Here is a 12,431-nt window from a genome sequence, read left to right on the forward strand (position 1 = left end):
AAAAAAGTGGAGAGGAATTATGGTAATAATACATTATGCTTAATTTGTTGGTTTGGGAAAATTGTTGTTGGGAATTAGGTATTCCCGTTTGTGATTGTAATCATATACAATTTATTTTCTTAGAGTAGTGCTAAAATACCTGCATGAGTTAATTTTTGAACTATATTAACCTGAAAGCAATTGTGGATGCTATTCTTAGTTTAGTAATAAAATACATACCTGATTGAATATTATTTGTGTGACGCATATAAATGAATATAACTTTTTGTGTTAAGGAAAAACAACAAATTGTTGAATGTGAAACTGTCGGAAGATATACATGATTATGCTGATTTCATGGTAAGATGTACCCTATCTGATTCAGTGTGTGTGGAAAGCAGATTCAGATGTGACTGAGCATGAGGATAAGACGAGATCACATTTTGAAGGCAGTGCTAACGGAATTGGGAAGAAGTTCGAGAAAGAAAATTTGTGGCTAAAAAATGAAGTTAATCGTGGCATACACCCTCTTTCTCAAAGAATGATGAAGACATTCTCCCGTGTAACTTGGAGATGAATGCTTACCTTCACCAAGGAAATTTATGTGACCATTTGCCTGGATCACACTGCAACATATGAAAGAAAGGCGATCACTTACTCTTGTTCGAAGGCTTCGAACATTCATCACATCAGAAGTTGCAGGACAACGACATTTTACCTGCAACCTCTGTGAAATGCGGGGACATATGTTATTACTTCACCAACTTCCGGGGAGCCAGCATGGAGCTGCAAACCAATGGCTGTGCCTTTTCACAACAGCTGTGCACGATTTTGCGGGCCACTCCTGGTATGGACCATGGATGACCTGAACACCATGGTCCCAACATCATTGTGGATGCATCCGGCATCCCTGTTCCACATCTTGCTGGCCAATCAACGTCACACCAATACTTGCTGCCCACTCATAATGAGGGAGGAGGCAAGTCGACTACAACTGGGCGAAGGCCTTGTTCAAGGAATCGTTATGGTTCACAGCAAAAAGTGGCAAGAATGCTACATGGAGAGCAGGGTCAGTCTATGACTCCGCAATGTTACCACAACAGCAAAATCCTACACGAAGTAGTGCAGGAGCTATGAAGACATTAGGAGAAAATGTTTCATACCTGGATTCAAACACAAGTGATCAGCCCTTCCTTTCAAACAAAGTCAACATTTGTGTGGAGGCAAACGTTTTTGCCAGATGGTGCAGATGCTTTACAAAACTTGAAAATGAAGTGAAATTGTTGTATCTTGGTGATGGTGAAGTGTTGTTTTGAAAAGATATTTGTGATGCAAATGCAATAGATTGAACAATATGGAAGGAGTCAATGACCAACGAAATGTTTTGTGATTCTTGCAGGATGACGGTGTATGCCTAAGGGAATTTGATTACCAAAGTTATGATTATTTACTTATACTTGTAATGATGTTTACTTGCAGTGATTGATTATTTACTTATACTTGTATTGATGTTTACTTGTAGTGATTGATTGTTTACTTATATTGATGTTTACTTGTAGTGATTGATTGTTTACTTATATTGATGTTTAGATTAATGGTTAATATAAACAAAAACAAAAAAAATGAGGGAATTGTGGAAGTACTGTACTGCATTAATGTACTGTATGGCATGGTATTAAATGTACTGTATGGCATTAATCAAAACCAATATGGAAGTAGAGATCTTGACATCATATTGATCGTTGGAATTGGAAAACGAAGCAGATAGACGATTTCGTAAATGAATGTCAGGAATTTGCACGAACGTGGTAATCTCTTGTTCACCTGGTCACAGCCCCGGGCTAGAGCACCCTCCTGTTGTGAGGCAAATGCAACTCCCAGCAGGGGGGGAGCGAACCGGCCCCAATGAGGCGAGCGTGGATGACCTCGGGGCATTTGCGGAGAAGGGATTAGCGCGACGATGCCCATAAAGACAGAAACATACTTTGAGTCAGGAGCACTTGCCACGAGAAGCCCTGCCCGACGGAATGAACGCGTACCACGGGTTCGGCGCTGCAGCCACGAAAGAGGGACTATGCGGATAAAGTTACCTGGTCCATTGAGTTAAACGGTATTATTTGGTAATGGAATGAAGTGAATAACCAGTTAATAAAGTTGTGACCTTTTGTAAAACCTGTTTCCGACCATTGGCGTCTTGAGTCTCACCCACCACTTCCCCGACAATAGCAATGAGTTTTCAACATGTGCCCCATATGATCAAAATAGCAATGAGTTTTCAACATGTTCCCCATATAGTCAAAATGGCAATGAGTTTTCAACATGTGCCCCATATGATCAAAATAGCAATGAGTTTTCAACATGTTCCCCATATGGTCAGAATAGCAATGAGTTTTCAACATGTGCCCCATATGGTCAGAATATCAATGAGTTTTCAACATGTTCCCCATATGGTCAGAATAGCAATGAGTTTTCAACATGTGCCCCATATGATCAAAATAGCAATGAGTTTTCAACATGTTCCCCATATGGTCAAAATAGCAGAGTTTTCAACATGTTCCCCATATGGTCAGAATAGCAATGAGTTTTCAACATGTGCCCCATATGGTCAGAATAGCAATGAGTTTTCAACATGTGCCCCATACGATCAAAATAGCAATGAGTTTTCAACATGTTCCCCATATGGTCAGAATAGCAATGAGTTTTCAACATGTTCCCCATATGATCAAAATAGCAATGAGTTTTCAACATGTTCCCCATATGGTCAGAATAGCAATGAGTTTTCAACATGTGCCCCATATGATCAAAATAGCAATGAGTTTTCAACATGTTCCCCATATGGTCAAAATAGCAATGAGTTTTCAACATGTTCCCCATATGGTCAGAAGAGCAATGAGTTTTCAACATGTGCCCCATATGATCAAAATAGCAATGAGTTTTCAACATGTTCCCCATATGGTCAGAATATCCCCATATGGTTCCGTTTCCGGTCTTGCTGGCGACGGTTCGTTTTTTCGCAGGTCTCCACGCTCTCCATCGAAATCGAAGTTAAGTCATTGTTCCAATTTGTATTTTCGTTATAACTGTATTTCTTTTATGGTGTATGTATGTATATTGTCCCGTCAAAGATTTTCGGTGCAAATCTTTCATACCTGTATTGAAAATCGCGTTAATTCGTGTCGTCTCGAGGCCCTGTACAGTGTACACTGTACAACCTTGAGGCTTTGTTTTTCTCTCAGCGCCTGTCGTTTGTGATCCAATAACTTTCGTTCTCTGTTTTCGCAGTCTTTCCACCCCAAAGCCTACTTCCTTATGTAAATCTCAACTCAAAAAAACAAAAAAAAAAGACATTACCTTCTCTGTGCTCATTCGTTTATTCTTTCTTATTCGTTCGTTCGTTCTTCGACCACGTGTTTCTCCCCCATTTCCCCAGATAGATTGTCAAATTTCAATTCGTTATTTTATCGTCCATGTGATATTGTTTGATTATAGTTAGTTTTGGTTTGAATTTCCTGTAACTCGTATTTAATTAATCGTGTTTTGCTCCTCGTGTGTGGCCTTGTACTGTAGTTGTACCCCCGTCGGTGTTTTGTTAACTTAAGTGTGTTTTGCTTGGCTCTTGGTTTTTTCCCTTCTACCCCGAACATAATACTGTCTAACGTTCTAAATCCCCACCCCCCCCCCCCCCCCCAAAAAAAAAAAACAAAAAACCAAAAACATTTATTTTATTTTCTCCACGTGTACTGTTGTCTCATCCTGTATTTTCTGTCCAGGTGTGCTGTTCGCCCCACCCCCATTATCTCCTTGCCATCCACCGTTTGCCCTGTTCACGTGACTCGTGGTGGTCCCTCTCGGCTCTCCCCCCGTTGGTATTTTTTGTGCATATAAGATTGTTCATAGTTCTGTTTAAATATTTTAAAATATGTTTAACCTTTCCCCTTCTGTTTTTTATTCAGTGGTATATTACAACACGCTGTTTTTCTTCCTATTTAAAAGGCTTTTCTCAATTTCCTCTCCAACTCATTCCACTTCAAAAAAAAGAAATTCAATATCTTATACGTCTCCCTCACTACATGGTCTAAATTCACATTCATTCCATCCCTCCTCCATCATCCTGAACCGGATTGCTAACTTGAAAATCACAACAAACCCAATTTGTTATCAATGTTCGTCTTTCATTAATCATCCACTTTCTAAACTCCCCTCTTGCCCCTCCCATCCAAATCCCCCCCCCTTGCACCTACACTCCGAAACTTCCCCCTTGCCCCTCCACTCTTAAACTCCCCCCTTGCCCCTCCACTCCTGAACTCCCCCCTTGCCCTTCCCCTCCTAAACTTCCCCTTTGCCCCTCCCCTCCTAATCCCCCCCCTTGCCCCTCCACTCCTGATCTCCCCCCTCACTCCTCCCCTTCAAAACTCCCCCCCAATCCCTCCCATTCAATTCTCCCCCCATACCATTCCTCTCCAATTCTCTCTCCTCCCCCCTCCTCCTCCAAGCTGCCTCCTCCCCACTTCGTCTCCCTTCTATCTCATACCTCCACCCCCCCAAACCTTCTACTTTCCTCTGCCCCCCCTCAAACAACCCCTCACTGTGCCGCATCCCTTCACCAGCAAACCTTTCATCCTCCTCATCCTTCCCTTTCTTGGAACTCTTCTGCAACATCTGAAACACTATCAACTGCTCTCCCTACCTCCCCCTCTCATCCTTCATCTTACCCTACTCCTCCCCTCCCCTGTCCTGTACCCGATGCTCCCCCTCTCTCTTCATTAACGGTATGGACCTCAAACATCCGGGGCCTTCGCTCAAACCTGACTGATCTCTCCATACAGGTTGCTTCTGACAATCCAGACTTGATCTGCTTAACAGAGACTTTCCTCCTTCAAGATGTCTCTGATTCCTTAATATCTCTTCCTGGTTACTCCCTCCTCCGGTATGATAGACCTGAGCCTCGGCCTGGTGGTGGGGTGGCTATCTTTGTCAAAAACTCTCTTCCTCACTCTCCTTGCACTGCTCTCTTTCCTCCTCACCCGCAGGAGTACCTCTGGTTACGGCTTCCTCTCCGCTCCCACCTTTTGTTCATATGTGTTCTGTACCGTCCCCCAAACAGTGATGACTCCATCTACATTTCAATGTCTGACAACATGGACCAACTTCTATCCACTCATCCCAACTCTCTCTTCCTCATATGTGGTGACTTCAACTGTCATCATGCCACCTGGTTGGGTGTGGGTTCCTCTCTCACTAGTCATGGCACCTCAGCAAAGGACTTCTGTGACTCACTGGGATTGACACAATCTGTCAATTTCCCGACCCGGATCTCAGCCAATGGAGTATCTTCTCTTCTAGACTTGGTTATGACAAACTTCCCTGCTAATGTCTGCTGCTCTTCTTCTGCTCCAATCGGTTCTTCTGATCATGTGCTTGTCAAAGTGGACATCTCTCTGGCCATTCTCAGAGAGCCTCCTCAGCGTCGACGAGTCTGGCATTTCACTCAGGCCGACTGGGACGGTCTTCAAGCAGCCATCAATCGTCTGGATTGGTCTCCCATCTCCACTGCCTCTGACATCAATTCTTCCTGGGAATTCTTCCAAAGCAAACTGATCTCTCTCATGCACAGATTTATCCCATTTCGCCTTCAATTGTCTTACCCTTCCTCCCGTCCATGGTACACTGAATCTTGTGGTGAGGCAGTTGCCCTGAAACAACTTGCCTTTGCCTCTTGGAAGGCTAATCCAACTGAAGGAAATCTCAGTTCCTTCCACCAAGCTCGGAACAAGTGTGTGTCTACCCTCAGGAGTGCCAGGAAGCACTATCTCTCCTCACTCAAGAATGAACTCTCAAACCTGTCTCCTTCCTCCAAATCCTGGTGGCGTCTGGTCAAATCCGTTTCTGGTGTTTGTTCCCCCTCCATCCCCTCCCTTACCTCAAATGGCCACACAGTTGACATCGCACGTGACAAAGCCGAATGCCTCAACTCTGTGTTCGCCTCGAAATCCTTAGTCCCAAACCCATCTCTCTCTGTTCCCACCTTTCCCAGTCGAACCCAACTGCTCCTGGACTCTGTGTCCTTCTCTCCTGACAAGGTGGAGGAGTTTTTGTCAAACCTCGACTCTGATTCTGCAACTGGACCAGACGGCATCAGCCCACGGGTCTTAAAATCCTGCTCTGCCGCTCTATCTCACCCTCTCTCTGTTCTTTTCACCCTATCTTTTGCTCAAGGTCATCTGCCAGCATCCTGGAAATCAGCTAACATTACCGCTTTACACAAAAAAGGTGCAAAAACAGATCCTTGCAACTACAGACCAATCAGCCTGCTCCCAATTATCAGCAAAGTCATGGAATCCATCATTGCTTCGGATATGAAATCTTTCCTCTTCTCCAATGGCTTGATCTCTGATCATCAATTTGGTTTCAGACCAGGTCACTCTACTCTGGACATGCTGCTTCTGCTGTCTCAACAATGGATGGAGGTCCTCAATGTCAAACAGGAAATCAGAGCTGTCTCCCTTGACATATCAAGGGCCTTTGATACGGTCTGGCACCCAGCTCTGCTCACCAAACTCTCCTCCTATGGTATCCATGGAAATCTCCATGCATGGCTTGCGGACTTCCTCTCTGGTCGTAGTCAACGTGTGGCCCTGAATGAATTTCTCTCATCTCCCCTTCCTGTTCAGGCTGGAGTTCCCCAAGGAAGTGTGCTGGGCCCTGTGCTTTTTCTGGTCTTTATCAATGATCTCTCTGACTCTCTGGAAAATCCTCTCTATCTCTTTGCTGGTGACTCCACTCTCTGCCGCTCCATTCCTCTTCCCTCAGATCGGCAGTCTGCAGCCTCCTCACTCTCTGAAGACCTGGACAAAATCACAGACTGGTCAAACAAGTGGAACATGTCTTTCAATCCTGCCAAATCTCACTCTCTTACTATGTCTCTCCGAAAAGATCGACTGGACAACCCTCCCATCTACTTTCTCAACAATCCTCTCCAAGAAGTTCTGTCACTCAAGCTTTTGGGTCTCACTATCTGCCATGATCTTTCTTGGGAAAACCACATTTCCAAGCTGGCCTCCAAAGCCAGTCGCCGACTGGGCATCCTCCGTCGTGCGAAGTCCTTCCTCGGCACACCTGAGCTCCTCACCACTTACAAGGCTTTCATCCGCAGCTCAATGGAATACTGTTCTCCCCTATGGGCTGGTGCTCCTGCCTCACACCTGGCTCGGCTTCACGCTGTTGAATCCAAAGCTTTCAAAATCATTGGAATCTCCTGCGATGAAGCTATCTCTGAGGGCCTTTCACTCACTCACTGCAGGCAGGTAGGTGGTCTTTCTGTCTTCTACCGACTCCTCTCCGGCCTTGCTCCCCCAGCTCTCTCTCTGTGCTCTGTCCCCCAAATATTCCTACAGGTCGCACAAGATCTGCCAGCAACCCTCTGATGGTTAAACTGCCGAAATCTCGGCTCTCTGCTCACCTTCACTCTTTCATTCCTCTTTTCTCCCGCCTGTGGAACAAACTCCCACACTCCCTTCAATCCCTCTCCTCCCTCCAGGTCTTTAAAACAGCTGTTCACCACCATCTCTTATCTTCCCCCATCCATAACCTTGATCTTTTCTACCCCCACTAATTCACCCCAGATCCACCTTGTTTGAAATTCCAACTTATTTCCTGGAAATCCTGGCAGTGTCCATATGTTTATACCTCTCCCACCCCCCCCCCTTCACATGCCTCCCCCCCTTCACATGCCTCCCCCCCTTCACATGCCTCCCCCCCCAAAGCCCTCTCCCTCCCACAGATCTCTCGATGTCTCCATGTCTCTCGGTCCCTGCTCTCAAATGTTGTGTTTGTGTCCTTCCCCCTCTCTCCCCATCTTGTCTACCGCTCCCGATGTTATTTGTTTTATGTGTCTGTTTGTCTTTCTGTGTGATTAATGTTCGCTCTTTCACGAGCCTCGATCTTGTATACAAAAAAACAAAAAAAAATAAAAAAAAAAATAATAATATCAATGAGTTTTCAACATGTGCCCCAAATGATCAAAATATCAATGAGTTTTCAACATGCTCCCCACATGGTCAGAATAGCAATGAGTCTTCAACATGCTCCACATATGGTCAGAATAGCAATGAGTCTTCAACATGCTCCCCACATGGTCAGAATAGCAATAAGTCTTCAACATGCTCCACATATGGTCAGGATAGCAATGAGTCTTCAACATGCTCCCCACATGGTCAGAATAGCAATGAGTCTTCAACATGCTCCCCATATGACCAGAATATCAATGAGTCTTCAACATGCTCCACATATGGTCAAAATAGCAATGAGTCTTCAACATGCTCCCCATATGGTCAGAATAGCAATGAGTCTTCAACATGCACCCCATATGGTCAAAATAGCAATGAGTCTTCAACATGCACCCTTATAAATGGGTGATAAATGGATGGATAAAATGGATAAATGGATAAATAAATGGATAAAATGGATAAAAATGGATATAATGGATAAAAATATGGATAAAAAATAAAAATGGATAAAAATAAAAAATGGATAAAAACACCCTTATAAATACATGCAACCCAACATGCACCCAACATGCATCCTTATAAAAAAAATGCACCCTTATATGGTCAAAATAGCAATGAGTCTTCAACATGTTCCCCACCCAGCCAGAATATCAATGAGTCTTCAACATGCTCCCCATATGACCAGAATAGCAATGAGTCTTCAACATGCACCCCATATGGTCAGAATAGCAATGAGTCTTCAACATGCTCCCCATATGGTCAGAATAGCAATGAGTCTTCAACATGCACCCCATATGGTCAGAATAGCAATGAGTCTTCAACATGCACCCCATATGGTCAGAATAGCAATGAGTCTTCAACATGCACCCGATATGGTCAGAATAGCAATGAGTCTTCAACATGTTCCCCATATGGTCAGAATAGCAATGAGTGTTCAACATGCTCCCCATATGGTCAGAATATCAATGAGTTTTCAACATGCTCCCCATATGGTCAGAATATCAATGAGTCTTCAACATGGTCCCCATATGACCAGAATATCAATGAGTCTTCAACATGCTCCACATATGGTCAAAATAGCAATGAGTCTTCAACATGCTCCCCATATGGTCAGAATAGCAATGAGTCTTCAACATGCACCCCATATGGTCAAAATAGCAATGAGTCTTCAATATGCACCCTTATAAATGGGTGATAAATGGATGGATAAAATGGATAAATGGATAAATAAATGGATAAAATGGATAAAAATGGATATAATGGATAAAAATATGGATAAAAAATAAAAATGGATAAAAATAAAAAATGGATAAAAACACCCTTATAAATACATGCAACCCAACATGCACCCAACATGCACCCTTATAAAAAATCAAAAAAATGCACCCTTATATGGTCAAAATAGCAATGAGTCTTCAACATGTTCCCCACCCAGCCAGAATATCAATGAGTCTTCAACATGCTCCCCATATGACCAGAATAGCAATGAGTCTTCAACATGCTCCCCATATGACTAGAATAGCAATGAGTCTTCAACATGCTCCCCACCTAGCCAGAATAGCAATGAGTCTTCAACATGCTCCCCATATGACCAGAATAGCAATGAGTCTTCAACATGCTCCCCATATGACCAGAATAGCAATGAGTCTTCAATTTGTTCACCATATGAAGATCAGCCTCACAATGCATGTTCAACACTGGAGTTGGTTTCCGAGCAAAGCATCCGGTAAAATAACGTAACTTTGTGGAGCACTCTGGGTGCCAGTAACATCATCTTTTGGCATCACTTTTGTCTCTGCAGTCAGCTGGGCAAATTACTCAGAAATTTAAACCCTCTCCCGCCCTGTCCAAACGGGATTATCCGTGTTCTGTCACATACATTTGAAGCATCAAGCGAGGAAGCAGCTAGAACCAACTTTTAAAGTCATTCGCATGACTCGGCCAGGGTGAGAATCAATCCGACGACCATCCTGACCTGGAGCAGACGCTTCTAACCACAAAGCCACCGAGCTCGGTATTTTTTTTGAAACTCTTAAAAATGTATGTTTTTTTGAATTTAAAGAAATTTTTTTCCGAGTCTCTGGAAAAAAATTTTTTGAAACCCTTAAAAAAATTTTTTTTTTGAAACTCATTTTTGTTTTTTTTGAAGCTTAAAAATTTTTTTTTTTTAACTCTTAAAAATTTGTGTCCCCCCCCCCCCCCCCCCCCCCAAATGCAAGAAACACTCGAAGACGAAAAATAATGTAATTGAGCATTTTCAACGATACATCGTCATTAGTCTCAAACATGAAAATGAATACACGTGCTCGAGGGGAAAATATATATATATCCTGCAAAACATTTTAACAGCATATAATTTCGTGGAGGAATTACTTAATTTGATATAATTTTCTCGTTTTGCTCGATAGATCTTCGTTTTGTGTATGGGGAAAAATTAAAAAATTATCTCGCGGGGTGATGCTATTCAGGCGAGTAAAGATGGACTCGTTTTGACTTAATCAGGGTATGGGAAATAGTCATTTGCCATTTTAATGCACCTATAACTTCGAATGTAATTGAACTCAGTTTAATGACATTTCTTGGTGACTACAAAAGAACTTTTATGAACAGGTCCAAGCGCTTCCCGAATTGGATCATCAGACACTGAATTAGCTGCAATAAAGGGCATAATTATCTTCCTTTATGTGCGGAGTGAAACGATGGCTGTTGGAGAGAGGCACATGGAATGTATGATTACAAATCAGTTCTGTTGCCCTGAGGGCGCCATGCGTGCTGCCCCCAGGGAACGTGGTGTCCGGTCACGATTCGGGTTGGGGTGTTTATGTCGAACGAGTTGTGTGGCCTTTCTGGAGGCATTCCGTGGAAACTTCCAATATGTTACCAACATCGGAAGAAGAAGAAACCGATATTCCCTGGCCGATATTCCTTCTGACCTCTCATTTAATACGTTGTCAATATTCTCCTATTGTTGAATAGGTTATGGAATCTATCATTGCAGTAAGTAATAGATCTCTTAACTCTCCTATCACTGACCTTCAATTTGAGTCTTGTTCTGGTCACTGTGCTTTTGATTTTTCTGGCTCAGCAATGGAAAAAGCCTTTGGACCATTGACAAAGAGTCGAGGAGGAATGTCTCCTTGGATATTGTTCGTCCTTTGGATGTGTTGCTGTCCTCTGCTTTACTTATAAAAATTCACTTCCATTTATGCTGATTCAAATAATCGTTCGCCTAAAGGGGTATGATCGGGAAGTGTACTTGTCATTGGGCAAAGGCATTGGGTTTTATTCTTTTCAAGGGGAGGGAGATGGAGTTTTTTCTGCCTCGTAGACATTCCAAATGAGATAAAATCTGAAATGCAAACACATCCACGGCTTCATTAAAATCTGAGGGGCAAGCCCTAATGCAACGGTCATTTGGCTCAAGATCATGCTTGTGTCATCAATCCACCCTTGCCCTCCCACTCACTGCAGGTAGTGCAGGTAGTTATAATATTGTTACGTGGAAAGGGTGGAGGGGGGCTCCACAGCTAAACTGTGGTAAAGTATATTATGGTCCATATAACAGAGACCTGTCAGAGTAAGTTATTTCTTACACATGACGCTGAGGAGGCAGCGTATGTAATTTATAGACAGGTTATAAATTAATGTTCTGGGCATAAACACCTGATGTTTGTGGGTGGGGATAGTTGGTGAGGACTTCCAGAGGCACATTTGTGACATGTGCGAAAGACTGGCATGATCTGTCTGGCCAGCGTGTGCCAGTCATGGCGGCAAAATGTGCTGTGGAGGAGGAATCGCCATTGCAATTACTTTTTTTATTGGCGCCGCCCCGTGGGCAAGGTGGCTAGAGGAGAGCTCCACCCAGGAATAAGAAGAGAGAGAGATCGAGAGAGGCCTTGGTTGGAAGAGGAAGGAGAGAACAATATATAGACCTCACTTAGAGGAGGAATGAGAAAACTAAAGAGAGACCTCACTTAGAGGAGAAAGGAGGGAGAATGAAGAGACCTGGAGATGAGGAGAAGGAAGAATAAGAGGGCTCGTGTGTGTCCTTGAAGAGATCAAAAAGCTTCGTGTAAAAGGAGCACAAACAAATAGTTCTCTCTGGAGTTTTGGGATTGGCCCAAACTCAGATCACCCTGTGTTTTTTTAGAGGGCCGAGGGGAAGAGGACAGAGGGCAGACCACTAGGCCTGGTGGAGGCTGATCATCGTTGGCCTTACTCGTGCTGATCTTTGTCGTGCTTTGTTCGCTTTTACTTCATCTTGGGAGCTACTTGTCACTGGCTCTCATCTCACACCTGATTTCCAAAGTGGGCTGCATTGAGTCGAGAAAAGGGAAGTCTCGCCTGCATTATTGTTTTCTTGTATGAATGTGATCTATGGCACCAAGTGGGTTAGGAATTGCTTTATTTCCAATCATTGTACATAAGTTTGAATATTCCCATTTA

The sequence above is a fragment of the Myxine glutinosa genome, chromosome 13 (genome assembly GCF_964187855.1).
Source record: "Myxine glutinosa chromosome 13, kmMyxGlut1.1, whole genome shotgun sequence".
NCBI lineage: Eukaryota > Metazoa > Chordata > Myxini > Myxiniformes > Myxinidae > Myxine > Myxine glutinosa.